The following is an 11,525-nucleotide window of genomic DNA, read 5'->3' as shown; positions in this document are numbered from 1 at the left end:
CTAGAACACATCTATTACAATAGAATACTTTATTTTCTCCCAGCTTGGGTGTACCATTTGGTATAAAATCGATATTTTCTTAGAAGGTACAATTACTACATAAAAGCACAACTCAAAACGTGTACGAAAGATACAGTAGTAGGTCTAAATAAACAAAAGTAATATGTTTTACACAATTTCTGTAATTTATCTTTACCATGTCTCGAGTCAAGCATATCGTGTTTTCCTCGTTCTATGTTCAGTAAGCCATAACACAAAATGATGGTTATTTCACTGTACTCAACGTCACCCGATTCAATTGTATTGCAGGTGCATTTATTGAATTCTTGTGAAACCAAACTAGCAAGTTGTGCTGAAATTCAGGACATGCATACATACAGCACGAAGAGGGTGGACGTGCGCTAAACTAACTCTTAAAGTTTCTGCCGACCGTACTATTCATTACTATAAGCAACAGCAAACAGCTGTGTACATCACTTCCTGTACTAGTTCTACATGTGAAGTGTGGCTGAAAAAGCTGCATTTCAACTTCGAAACGCAACCCTGGAACAACTCGAATTGTGAAAGGGATGTTTAACAGTGCCGTTGCCTGGAATAAATTAGTAAAGGAACCATTGCGCTATCCACGAACAAGATGATTGGATTGGTAAACACCATTTCGTGCGTTTAGTTGGTAAGCTGGCCACAGTTTATTTATGTGTATCTAGCTAATAATGCTAACTAGATAGCCAGCTAACGTTACGTTAACAAATCATGCCAGTGTATGAAATAAGTTAGCTAGTCGTTAGCAAGCTAGCAAAGTAGAATGAAATGGAGTCAGCGTTAGTTTGCCGTATTTTACAGCTTGTTTCTCCGTCACAGTTGCTAGTTGGTGCGTAGCTATCTAAAATGTTAAGTATTTATTGTGGCCGCTTTAACAATAGTTGTTTAGGCAAGGCTCGAGCCCAGGTAAGTTAGCTACGCCAGAAATGGTGGAATCTTTGGTTACATCATCATGACTCGTACAAAATCTAAAGTAAGACTTGAATGGTCTAATGTAAAAACGGATTAGTTTACTGGACACCATAGTGGGTGTGTGTGTTTCTCTGTCTGTAGGCTACATGCTATGGTTGCATCTGTTCATGTCCGTGACCAAGCAAGGAATTCTTATTCCAAGGGAATAGCTGGGTGATTTTATTTATTTAACCTTTATTTAACCAGGTCAGTTAAGAACAAATTCTTATTTACAATGACAGATTTAGCAAATACGTTAGGGTCAGATTTGAAAGAAAATGTTTTATTTTATTAAACACCCTTTAAGTAAAGCCTAAAACATGTCTGGATTTTAAGAGTCAACTTGCATCTATATACATATGTGCATAAGCCATTTGCTACCTCTTTTTCTTTTTACACACACAATATTCTTCTCTAAGTATTTTGTCATTACCACCGCGACAATCAAATTATATTAACGTTTTTTCAAAAGTGTGTGTGCTTGGTTACTATGTATATGAATAGTGACAACGGAGCACATGGAGGGAAATTCACATTTTGATGCCGGGAAATTATAGAAAAATCAAGGTAAATATGACTTGAGAATATATTTTTATTGAATGTCATTACCAAGTAGGCTATAATTTAAGCAAATTATGTAGGCCATTATATTTTTGTATTTAGGATACATTGTATGCTACCTGTTCAACTGGAGTTGGCATGCTAGAATCCCTGCTATTTATGACTAAATACTGTAAAAATGTCATTACCACCACATAATGAACTGTGATGTTAAGGAAAGAATGCGGTGGTAATGACAAGGTATTAGTTAATACATTTTTACTAACCTTAAGACCTGAAAAGACAAATTGCATATGATCATGATTTAAGTTGAAATTGGAAGCATTTGCTAAATAAGACCATTACATTTTGTATTATGTTAGGATGATTGATGTCTATTTATGTGACTTAATATGGTTATTACTGACTAATTATTTATTTTGAGATGCCCCCTAAATCAACCAAGGAGAGGACAAGGATATACACGAAAGTATAAAAATAGTGGATTCTGCTATTTCACCTGTTGCTGAAAGGTGTATAAAATCTAGCACACAGCCATGCAATCTCCATGGACAAACATTGACAGTAGAATGGCCCTTACTGAAGAGCTCAGCGACTTTCAATGTGGCACAGTTATAGGATGCAACCATTTCCAACAATTCAGTTAATCATATTTATGCCCTGCTATAGCAGCACCGGTCAACTGTAAGTGCTGTTATTGTGAAGTGGAAAGGTCTAGGAGCAACAACGCAAAGTGGTAGCCCACTCAATTTCACAGAATGGGACCGCCGAGTGCCGAAGCTCGTAAACATTGTCTGTACTCGGTTGCAACACTCATTACCGGGTTCCACACTGCCTCTGGAAGCAACGTCAGCACAATAACTGTTTGTCGGGAGCTTGATGAAATGGGTTTCTGTGGCCGAGCAGCCCCGCACAATCATAAGATCACCATGCGCAATGCCAAGCGTCGGCTGGAGTGGTGTAAAGCTCGCCGCCATTGGACACTGGAGCAGTTGAAACGCGTTCTCTGGAGTGATGAATCATGCTTCACCATCTGGCATTCCGACAGACGAATCTGGGTTTGGCGGATGCCAGGAACGATACCTGCCCCATGCACACTGCCAACTGGAAAGTTTGGTGGAGGAGGAATAATGGTCTTGGGCTGTTTTTCATGGTTCGGGATAGACCCCTTAGTTCCAGTGAAGGGAAATCTTAACGCTCCAGCATACAATGACATTCTAGACAATTTTGTGCTTCCAACTTTGTGGCAACAGTTTGGAGAAGGCCCTTTCCTGTTTCAGCATGACAATGCCCCCGTGCACAAAGCGAGGTCCATACAGAAAGGGTTTGTTGAGATCGGTGTGGATGAACTTGACTGGCCTTCAGAGCCCTGACCATTTAGTCATGACAATGATAAATACATGTAATCAACTTCTAAATAGTAAAAAAAATCCTTTTATTTTGAAATGTTAAATAAAAAAAACCTTAGGCACAGTTTCTGTAATTTTCTTTTCAACTAAAATAGCACATTTTATGGCGTGCTGGTAATGACATTAACCCTCAGGTATTTGCGGAAACCAATAAAAATGTTTATATTCTTTAAATGGTATGGTCTCAGCCACTATTAGATCTTGTTTCCAGACAGTGAAGAAAATATTCAGAGATAAAAAGCAGTAAAGAGGTTTCATTTCAAAAACATTTAACATCCAAAAGTGACCGTATTTACAAAATTAACCAGCTATGATGGAAGCCGTGTATACTCAAGGTTTAGGAGTATCCTGTGTACAGTTATAGATCCACCTAGCAGCCCCTCTGCAAACAGGATTAGGAGGGAGTGAATGTAACTTAAAGAACAGTGGTTTGTGTAATCAAGTCTTTTTTTGTGTTCTATATTTTCCCAGCCATGGCTGTTCGCCCTCTTTTGAAGGTGTACCACCTGTTCTGTAATCCGTTTGCTTTGGGCAGCGTCATTTGAGCTGGGCAAACCTTCCTCCCTACTCTCCTCTCTGTTTTTAAATAGTTACCAGAGTGAGAAAAATAGCCACAAAGACCTCGTCACAAGAGCTGGCAGGTTGAATGAGTGCATACTGGCTCTAACGTTAGATCACGGTGTTCATGGGATAAGAGCCTGACCTTACCAACGCAGACGTCTGCTGAACAGCTAGATCCTATTTTCTATCACAGGGTTTTCCAAACTTGGTCCTGCCCCCCCTGCCCTAGCATTACACAGCTGATTTCAAATAACCAACTCATTGATTATTTGAATCAGCTGTGTAGTGCTAGGGCAAAACCCAAAACGTGCACCCAGGGGGGACACCAAGACCGTGTTTGTGAAAGCCTGTTCTGGTGCGTTCAGTTCGCTTGAACGTTTGCTACGTTGCGTACCTGTTTCGTACTGAACGACACGTTTCCCCAAAACGTTCTTGAACAGACATTGAGGTACGTTTGCTCCCGTTTTGGAGGCTGTGGCTTGAAGCAATGAGTGATGTGATGTATTTAAAGGGCTTGGCCATGCTGACAGCGTTCCCGAACCCACAACCCAACCCCTCCCTGTTTTTCAAGTGGTCATTCAGTACAGCACCATTTATCAATTTAATGTTCCAGAATGTAAAAAATGTACTGAGCTCTGGTCTGTACAGACATGCATGCAATGTGATACTTGGAGGTGTCTATCCGTTTGTGGAAATACCGCAATGACATGCTTCACCTATTTGGGCTTTGATGCCTTCAGTTTGATGCAAAACATGCAAAAACAGGATTTTAACAACATGCTTACAACCGTTAGCAAACTGTTTACGCAAGCAGTGCTGTGTGATCATTAATTTAATTTCAACAGGTATTGGACACTTAATTAAAAAAAAAAAAAAAAAAATGTAAAGGGAGACTTCAGTATTTTGGCAACAAAGCCCTTCATCTACTTCCCCAGAGTCAGATGAACTCATGGATACCATTTTTATGTCTACATCCAGTATAAAGGAAGTTGGAGGTAGTTTTGTGAGCTAATGCTAACTAGCGTTAGCGCAATGACAAAGTCTATGGTATCTACTGGTATGCTAGCAGTTACCATAGACTTCCAGTCATTGCACTAACGCTTCTTAGCAATTGTGCTAATGCTAGTTAGCAACTTTCCAACAGAACACAGAGCCATAGAAATGGTATCCACAAGTTAATGGGACTCTGGGGAAGTAGATAAAGGACTTGGCTGACAAAATCATGATGTATCCCTTTAAGGTCTGAAGTGTACTTGCCCATTAGCCAAGTAAGGAGTAGGCTATTGGTTGCCTGTCAGATATGATCACTTGCATGCAGAAATGAAATATTCTGTCTTTTATGTGAACAATGAAAGATCCACACATTTTTATGTTGTATGGTTTTCAGTATAAACTGTTAACTGCCCAAAAGAACAACCACAGAGCAGGCTCAACTTGCACGGCTGCTCAGTTCACTTGCCCCAGGTGATAAGGCAACCTGTTATGTCAGTCCTTGTTGATACTTGTGGCTGTTTCATTAGTGTTGGCCTTCCTATTTGTCGGATCCATTGCTGACCCTGCTCCCTTTCTGTCCAACTAGCGCAAGACGTTACATTTTGCCCCAACACAATCTAACAATGATGTTGAATCTGTCCCAGGCTGCCATCTATTTGTTTTCTGCCCAGTACTCTGGAATGATAGTAGCGGTGGAAAGGCAACACATTCGCCGTTCATGTGTCTGTGTGACTTTTAGTGTCCTTTTTGTTTTATGTTTACGTGGTTATCCTCAGTTTTTCTGATTGGTCCCTATGGTTGTCATTGCTTAGCTACTGAGCCGTGCACCTTGTCATCACGGTTGCAATGAGGGCTATCCCAGAGGTGTGTGTGGTGTGCTCGAGCCACAAATTAACTCTGCACTATGGAAACTAGTAACTACCCAAGCAGCAGCAAAAGGTAAAGGAGAACCAGAAGAAGCTATAGAGATTTCTTTTCTTTTTTTTCTCTTCAGCAGTGAGCCTGTCCCAGTGGACTCAGACCTGAGGGAGCAGCTAAAGAGACATGTACCAGCTGCACTGACAATGAATGGCCAGTGTGTTGCCATGGGTTGCTATGACAAGGGCTCTAGCCCTCATTAATATGCTGACACTTTTTTCACACTGTGTATACTAATGTTTTAATTGCCTGGACCTGTTTGGTTGGAAGAGCTAGCTACTGTAACTTTGGCTATTTTTATATATATTTTTTAATGTAGGGTTGGCCTTGTATAAATGAAGTGGTTATCCAAGTATAAACAGTTTTTCCTCGTCTTGGCAGTCAAGTAAAGATAATGCTGTTGTTACGAAGCACATTGTCTGGTGCATATTGATGCTCAGGGCAGTGCAAACTAAGCTGGTCTCAGGAAAAGAGTCTTGAGCCAATGTTGATACCACAGACTCTGGGAAGGAGCCTAAGTTTTCTCATGTCCTAGGCTAGCCTATATCACATCCTCAGGGGTCAAGAACCGTCCTCAAGGATTTCAGTTGATCAGTTTAGTAATTGAATACGGGTAGCTTGTTGTTGTTGTCACCTTACACCTGAGAGTGGTAGTGACCTAAGGGGGGACATCTGTTTCTTCTACTCTTTCCCCTCACATGGTTTCTGTTAGCTTTCTGTTAGCTTTGTTCATACCGTATCTTTCCTCCTATACGCACCCACAGGGTGATAACAGGTTTGTTGAGCAAGAGGTAACCCATGGAGATGTCTTGTAGACTCATGGCAATAGATAATGAGCTAGTGACACTTCAGCTAATGCAGTGGATATTTTTATTTATTTTTTATTTCACCTTTATTTCACCAGGTAGGCAAGTTGAACAAGTTCTCATTTACAATTGCTTCCTGGCCAATATTATGCAAAGCAGTATGACACATACAACAACAGAGTTACACATGGAGTAAAACAAACATGCAGTCAATAATACAGTAGAAAAATAAGTCTATATACAATGTGAGAGAAGGAAGGTAAAGGCCATGGTGAAGTACATACAATATAGCAAGTAAAACACTGGAATGGTAGATTTGCAGTGGAAGAAAGTGTAAAGTAGAAATAATGGGGTGCAAAGGAGCTAAATAAATACATTAGGGGAAGAGGTAGTTGTTTGGGCTAAATTATAGATGTGCTATGTGCAGTGATCTGTGAGCTGCTCTGACAGCTGGTGCTTAAAGCTAGTGAGGGAGAAGTGTTTCCAGTTTCAGAGATTTTTGTAATTCGTTCCAGTCATTGGCAGCAGTGAACTGGAAGGAGACGCGGCCGAAGGAGGAATTGGCTTTGGGGGTGACCAGTGAGAGAGACCTGCTGGAGCGCGTGCTACAGGGGGGTGCTGCTATGGTGACCAGTGAGCTGAGATAAGGGGGGACTTTACCTAGCATGGTCTTGTAGATGACCTGGAGCCAGTGGGTTTGGCGACGAGTATGTACAGGTCGTACAGGTCGCAGTGGTGGGTAGTATATGGGGCCTTGGTGACAAAACGGATGGCACTGTGATAGACTGCATCCAATTTATTGAGTAGGGTATTGGAGGCTATTTTGTAAATGACATCGCCGAAGTCGAGGATCGATAGGATGGTCAGTTTTACGAGGGTATGTTTGGCAGCATGAGTGAAGGATGCATTGTTGCGAAATAGGCCAATTCTAGATTTAACTTTGGATTGGAGATGTTTGATGTGAGTCTGGAAGGAGAGTTTACAGTCTAACCAGACACCTAGGTATTTGTAGTTGTCCACATATTCTAAGCCAGAACCGTCCAGAGTAGTGATGCTGGACGGGCGGGTCGGTACAAGCAGTTGGAGGCCACGGAAGGAGAGTTGTATGGCATTGAAGCTCGTCTGGAGGGTTGTTAACAGTGTCCAAAGAAGGGCCAGAAGTATACAGAATGGTGTCGTCTGCGTAGAGGTGGATCAGAGACTCACCAGCAGCAAGAGCGACATCATTGATGTATACAGAGAAGCGAGTCGGTCCAATAATTGAACCCTGTGGCACCCCAATAGATACTGCCAGAGATCCGGACAACAGGCCCTCCGATTTGACACACTGAACTCTATCAGAGAAGTAGTTGGTGAACCAGGCGAGGCAATCATTTGAGAAACCAAGACTATTGAGTCTGCCGATGAGGATGTGGTGATTGAAAGTATCGAAAGCCTGGCCAGGTCATTGAATACGGCTGCACAGTATTGTTTCTTATCGATGGCGGTTAAGATATCGTTTAGGACCTTGAGCGTGGCTGAGGTGCACCCATGACCAGCTCTGAAACCAGATTGCATAGCGGAGAAGGTGTGGTGGGATTAGAAATGGTCGGTAATCTGTTTGTTGACTTGGCTTTCGAAGACCTTAGAAAGGCAGGGTAGGATAGATATAGGTCTATAGCAGTTTGGGTCAAGAGTGTCCCCCCCCTTTGAAGAGGGGGATGACCGCAGCTGCTTTCCAATCTTTGGGAATCTCAGATGACATGAGAGGTTGAACAGGCTAGTAATAGGGGTTTCAACAATTTTGGCAGATCATTTTAGAAAGAAAGGGTCCAGATTGTCTAGCCCGGCTGATTTGTAGGGGTCCAGATTTTGCAGCTCTTTCAGAACATCAGCTGACTGGATTTGGGAGAAGGAGAAATGGGGAAGGCTTGGGCGAGTTGCTGTGGGGGGTGCAGTGCTGTTGACTGGGTAGGGGTAGCCAGGTGGCGAGCATGGCCAGCCGTAGAAAAATGCTTATTGAAATTCTCTATTATAGTGGATTTATCAGTGGTGACAGTTTCCTATCCTCAGTGCAGTGGGCAGCTGGGAGGAGGTGCTCTTATTCTCCAACGACTTTACAGTGTCCCAGAACTTTTTTGAGTTTGTGTTGCAGGAAGCAAATTTCTGCTTGAAAAAGCTAGCCTTGGCTTTTCTAACTGCCTGTGTATATTGGTTTCTAACTTCCCTGAAAAGTTGCATATCACGGGGGCTGTTCGATGCTTATTCAGAATGCCACAGGATGTTTGTGGTTAAGTGCAGTCAGGTCTGGAGAGAACCAAGGGCTATGTCTGTTCCTGGTTCTAAATTTCTTGAATGGGGCATGCTTATTTAAGATGGTGAGGAAGGCATTTCAAAAAATAAATTACCAGGCATCCTCTACTGACGGGATGAGGTCAATATCCTTCCAGGATACCCGGGCCAGGTCTGCTCGCTGAAGTGTTTCAGGGAGCGTTTGACAGTGATGAGTGGAGGTCGTTTGACCGCTGACCCATTACAGATGCAGGCAATGAGGCAGTGATCGCTGAGATCTTGGTTGAAAACAGCAGGGGTGTATTTAGAGGGCAAGTTGGTTAGGATGATATCTATGAGGGTGCCCGTGTTTACGGCTTTGGGGTGGTACCTGGTAGGTTCATTGATAATTTGGGTGAGATTGAGGGCATCAAGCTTAGATTGTAGGATGGCTGGGGTGTTAAGCATGTCCCAGTTTAGGTCACCTAGCAGCACGAGCTCTGAAGATAGATGGGGGGGCAATCAGTTCACATATGGTGTCCAGAGCACAGCTGGGGCCAGAGGGTGGTCTATAGCAGGCGGCAACGGTGAGAAACTTGTTTTTAGAGAGGTGGATTTTTAAAAGTAGAAGTTCAAGTTGTTTGGGTACAGACCTGGATAGTAGGACAGAACTCTGCAGGCTATCTCTGCAGTAGATTGCAACACCGCCCCCTTTGGCTGTTCTATATTGTCTGAAAATGTTGTAGCTAGGGATGGAGATTTCAGAGTTTTTGGTGGTCTTCCTAAGCCAGGATTCAGACATGGCTAGAACATCCGGGTTGGCAGAGTGTGCTAAAGCAGTGAATAAAACAAACTTAGGGAGGAGGCTTCTAATGTTAACATGCATGAAACCAAGGCTATTACGGTTACAGAAGTCATCAAAAGAGGGCGCCTGGGGAATAGGAGTGGAGCTAGGCACTGCAGGGCCTGGATTCACTTCTACATCGCCAGAGGAACGGAGGAGTAGGATAAGGGTACGACTAAAAGCTATGAGAATTTGTTGTCTAGGACGTCCGGAACAGAGAGTAAACGGAGCAGGTTTCTGGGGGTGATAAAATAGCTTCAAGGTATAATGTACAGACTAGAGGTCGACCGATTAATCGGAATGGCCAATTTAATTAGGGCCGATTTCAAGTTTTTATAACAATCAGTATTTTTGGACACCGATTTTTGAAATAAAACATTTTTTTAACACCTTTATTTAAATATGCCTGTTACATTGCACAACCTTCAATGTTATGTCATAATGTACAATTCTGGCAAATTAATTACGGCTTTTGTTAGGAATAAATGGACTTCACACAGTTCGCAATGAGCCAGGCGGCCCAGACTGCTGTATATACCCTGACTGCTTGCACGGAACGCAAGAGAAGTGACACAACGTCACTTCCCTAGTTATAAGAAATTCATGTTAACTAAATATGCAGGTTTAAAAATATATACTTGTGTATTGATTTTAAAGAAAGACATTGATGTTTATGGTTAGGTACATTGGTGCAACGACAGTGCTTTTTTTGCAAATGCGCTTCTTAAATCATCACCCGTTTGTCGAAGTAGGCTGTGATTCGATGACAAATTATCAGGCACCGCATCGATTATATGCAACGCAGGACACGTTAGATAACTACACATGGTTGATGATATTACTAGTTTAACTAGTGACTATGTTAAGATTGATAGTTTTTTATATGTTTAATGCTAGCTAGCAATTTACCTTGACTTCTTGCTGCCCTCGCGTAACAGGTAGTCAGCCTGCCACGCAGGCTCCTCGTGGAGTGCAATGTAAGGCAGGTGGTTAGAGCGTTGGACTAGTAACCGGAAGGTTGCAAAAACGAACCCCCGAAGAGCCAAGGTAAAAATCTGTTGTTCTGCCCCTGAACAAGGCAGTTAACCCCCGTTCCTAGGCCGTCATTGAAAATAAGAATGTGTTTTTAATCTGACTTGCCTATTTAGACTTAGGGATGCCACCCGTTAGATAAAATACGGAACGGTTCCGTATTTCAGAGAAATAAACGTTTCGTTTTCGAAATGATAGTTTCCGGATTCGACCATATTAACCTGTTAGGGCTAGGGGGCAGTATTGACACGGCCGGATAAAAAACGTACCCGATTTAATCTGGTTGCTACTCCTGCCCAGTAACTAGAATATGCATATAATTATTGGCTTTGGATAGAAAACACCCTAAAGTTTCTAAAACTGTTTGAATGGTGTCTGTGAGTATAACAGAACTCATTTGGCAGGCCAAAACCTGAGAAGATTCCATGCAGGAAGTGGCCTGTCTGACAAGTTGTTGTTCATCTTGGCTCTTTTTATTGAAGACTGAGGATCTTTGCTATAACGTGACACTTCCTACGGCTCCCATAGGCTCTCAGAGCCCGGGAAAAAGCTGAACGATATCGAGGCAGCCTCTGGCTGAAAACACATTATCGCGTTTGGCAAGTGGCCGATCAGAGTACTATGGGCTTAGGCGCGTGCCTGAGTCGACCCCATGCTTTATTTTCTTTAGTCTGTTTACGTAAACGCAGATTCCCGGTTGGAATATTATCGATTTTTTATGAGAAAAATGGCATAAAAATTGATTTTAAACAGCGGTTGACATGCTTCGAAGTACGGTAATGGAATATTTAGAATTTTTTTTGTCACGAATTGCGCCATGCTCGTCACCCTTATTTACCCTTTTGGATAGTGTCTTGAACGCACAAACAAAACGCCGCTATTTGGATATAACAATGGATTATTTGGGACCAAACCAACATTTGTTATTGAAGTAGAAGTCCTGGGAGTGCATTCTGACGAAGAACAGCAAAGGTAATAACATTTTTCTTATAGTAAAGCTGACTTTGGTGAGTGCTAAACTTGCTGGGTGTCTAAATAGCTAGCCCTTTGATGCCGGGCTATCTACTGAGAATATTGCAAAATGTGCTTTCACCGAAAAGCTATTTTAAAATCGGACATATCGAGTGCATAGAGGAGTTCTGTATCTATAATTCTTAA

This window comes from Salmo salar, chromosome ssa05 (assembly GCF_905237065.1).
Source record: "Salmo salar chromosome ssa05, Ssal_v3.1, whole genome shotgun sequence".
NCBI lineage: Eukaryota > Metazoa > Chordata > Actinopteri > Salmoniformes > Salmonidae > Salmo > Salmo salar.
Note: the sequence above shows the minus strand (reverse complement) of the source record.